Source organism: Rhinopithecus bieti, unplaced genomic scaffold (genome assembly GCF_001698545.2).
Source record: "Rhinopithecus bieti isolate Rb0 unplaced genomic scaffold, ASM169854v2 scaffold_62, whole genome shotgun sequence".
NCBI lineage: Eukaryota > Metazoa > Chordata > Mammalia > Primates > Cercopithecidae > Rhinopithecus > Rhinopithecus bieti.
This window is the reverse complement of record NW_016802942.1, coordinates 104272-107377: the sequence shown is the minus strand read 5'-3', so window position 1 is coordinate 107377 and position 3106 is coordinate 104272.

Sequence of the window (3106 nt, the reverse complement as noted above, 5' to 3'; positions counted from 1 at the left end):
CCCGCCTCAGCCTCCCAAAGTGCTAGGATTACAGGCTTGAGCTATTGCGCCCAGCCTGGTTTATATCCTTTACAGACTTATCTCCTGTCTCTCAGCAAGACGGCTACTTTCTCAAGCCAATGGGAGGTCCATGAACTGGTCACCTATGGACAAAATGAAAAAAGACAGCTCCATTTGTACAACTAAATGAAAATGTTAGCAAACCTCGGCAATGTAAAAGTGTAGCTGACACAAAGTGGAACACGGGAAAATATGAATGAAAAAGCAGCATCACAGATCAGTGATTGCCAGAGGTTAGTGGGGGGAAGGGAGGGATGAGTAGGCAGAGCACAGAGGATTTTCGGGGCAGTGTAACCACTCTGTATGATACTACCGTGGTAGATCCACGTCATTATATATTTGCCAAAACCTGCAGAATATACAACCCCAAGAGTGAACCCTGATGTAAATTATGGACTTTGGGCGAAGTGATGTGTCAGTGTAGATCCATTCATTGTAACAACTCTCCTACTCTGATGCAGAATATCAATAGTGGGGGAAGCTATGCATGGCAGAGCAGGAGGTCTCTGAGAACTGTCCGTACACCGCTCAGTTTTACTGTGAATCTAAAACTGCTCTGAAAAACATGAAGTGCTTTGTAAAAAAGCAACATCACTAATATCCTCAGCTTCCCAAGTGGAGGTCAAAAGATACTGTCAAAATTTGATTGAAAATAGAGATTTGGGAGGAGGGCTAATGTAAGTAACATAAATCTTCATCTTTTATGTCAGGGAGTTAGTAGATACTGTTTAAAGTTGCTAAGTCAAGAAAGAGAGGACTAAGCATATTTTTTAGACCAGGGCCATTGTTCTCAACCCCACTGGATCTGATGTTGCTTATAAACAAACAGTTGTAATGCCCTTTCTGCACTCCTTAAATCCAAATCAAAGAAAAAGCTCAATATAATTCCTTAGCTATGAAGGATAACTGAAAATAATTGCATGCATAGTGTCTATCTTGATGTGTAAGTCCTCAGGTACAATGACAGTGGAAGATGTAATAAAGTCACCTAATGAGCAACCTACTTATAGAATCCCCATGAGTGGGACGAAGGCCACCTACAGGGATGTGTTGTTTCGTAATTCAAATACCAAGAGTGGCCTTGCCATCAAAGTCACAATGTTCCAAAATGGAGAACAATTTGGTAAATTTCCCAGCAAAAGAAAGTGTAATCTTCCCTCAATTTACAAGATAATTGCCTCCCTGGAAAAAATCACCTTGTCTTGAAACCACGTGCCAAATATCTCATGTTTATATGTGAGATGGAGATATACTGAAAATTAGAAGCAGATTTTTTGTCTATATGAATGTCCAGAGGACAGTAAGCTGGGTGAGAAATAGGGACATGTCTTCATTGTTCAAGACCATCTTGTGCATTGCAGGAGGTCTGTCACCTTGTCCTGGGCCCATTAAATGCCAGTAGTTCCCCCACACCCCATCACCGTGACAACTAAAAACACTCATGCCAAAATCCAAGCTTCCTGACTTCCATGAGTCTGGACTGTGGAAGTTACTTCCAGAAGAACCAAAACAAGAAATAGTTAAAAGAGATTGTTTCTGGGAGGGGGGCCACTGGCTAGGAGAGGAGGACTGGGAGACTGTTGTTTTTTATCGTAAGCCCTTGTGTTCTATTTATTTTTTACCATGTATATGCATTACATATATATGTATATTTTTTAAAAAAAATAAGGCACCTGAGTCTCACACTCTCTGGAGCCCACTTCAATAAGGCTGTGTCCCCACCATTTCGCTGAAACTGCTTTTGTCAAGGACACAAATGACCAGTCGCCATGTGACAAGATAGAACTCTGGCAGTGCCTGCTTCCATTCTTGTAGAAACATGTTCTTATCTTGGCTTTCATAAACCCACACATTCCTGGCTTTCCTTCTACCTCACTGGATTCAATTTCTCAGTCTTATTTGCTACTACCTAAAGTGATCTTGTCATTACTAGGTTTATTGCTTTATTGTCAGTTTCATCCAGTAAATTGGATGCTCCACATGACAGGAACCTTGTTTGTTTTGATCACTACTGTATCCTCCACGTGCAGAATGTATCAGATGCTCAAGTCGTTGTTAAATGAATGAATAAGTACCTCCTCCGTTTGGATTTATTAATTTATGATTCTTCTGCCTAATGTATTAGCTATCCCCATCTACTCTTGGCAAACACTCCTAAATTTTCATCCACCTTGTGTATAAAAATATAGATCTTAACAATCTTTCTTCCTTCAGGGTGACTTCAATTCATTGATCAGCATTCTTTGAGCACAGTTGTTTTCAGTCAGCTTGGTAATCCTTGATTGTTCTGACACTCAGCACACATTTCTGTATATTGTCCACAAGGAAATAAAAACTTCTGTTGTGGAAAAAGGCCACTGTCTGTTTAGCACACACAAAGTCCTAGGTTTATTCAGCTGTTCATCTGGGACAGGCACCTGTTAACAGGGTGATTTCCCAAATGCACCGTGAGCAAATCCCACTTAAACCCCAGAAAGAACAACAGATGTAACAATTATGCAACCCACTGCATATTTCAATGCCCAGAAACTGCCTCATGGAGTAGGAACCAGCTCTTGTACCATATTTTAAGCAAGGTCAAGGAACACCTGCAGTGCAACAGTTTCTGCTGCTCTAATGAGGCCATTCAATGTGGTTTCAGGACTCTTCTCTCTTGTGAATGACCATTCGTCTGCTTTAGCACTTTCTGAAGTCCTGACAGGATGGCGAGCATGTCTCTATTCTCCCATCTAGAAACTTCATCCAGGAAAGCAATGAAGTTGGGGGTGGGGAGCCAATTGCTGTGATTTGATATTTTCTGGTTCCCTATAATCATCTTTCTTTTAAAATGTGCACAGAGACTTTAGTTCATGGTAAATCTACCATACATTTGTAGATGTACCCTATACATCACCAGATATTTCCCCAATGTATTTGTGAAATAGAGGTTGGCAGGAAAATATATTATCAAAACCTTGCAGAGAAAATTAAGATTCAGTGTGAGAGTGCCTTAGCTATGTTTCTAAGTCTCCAGTCACAAGGACTCCTTGTGAATTTCCCTTCCCGC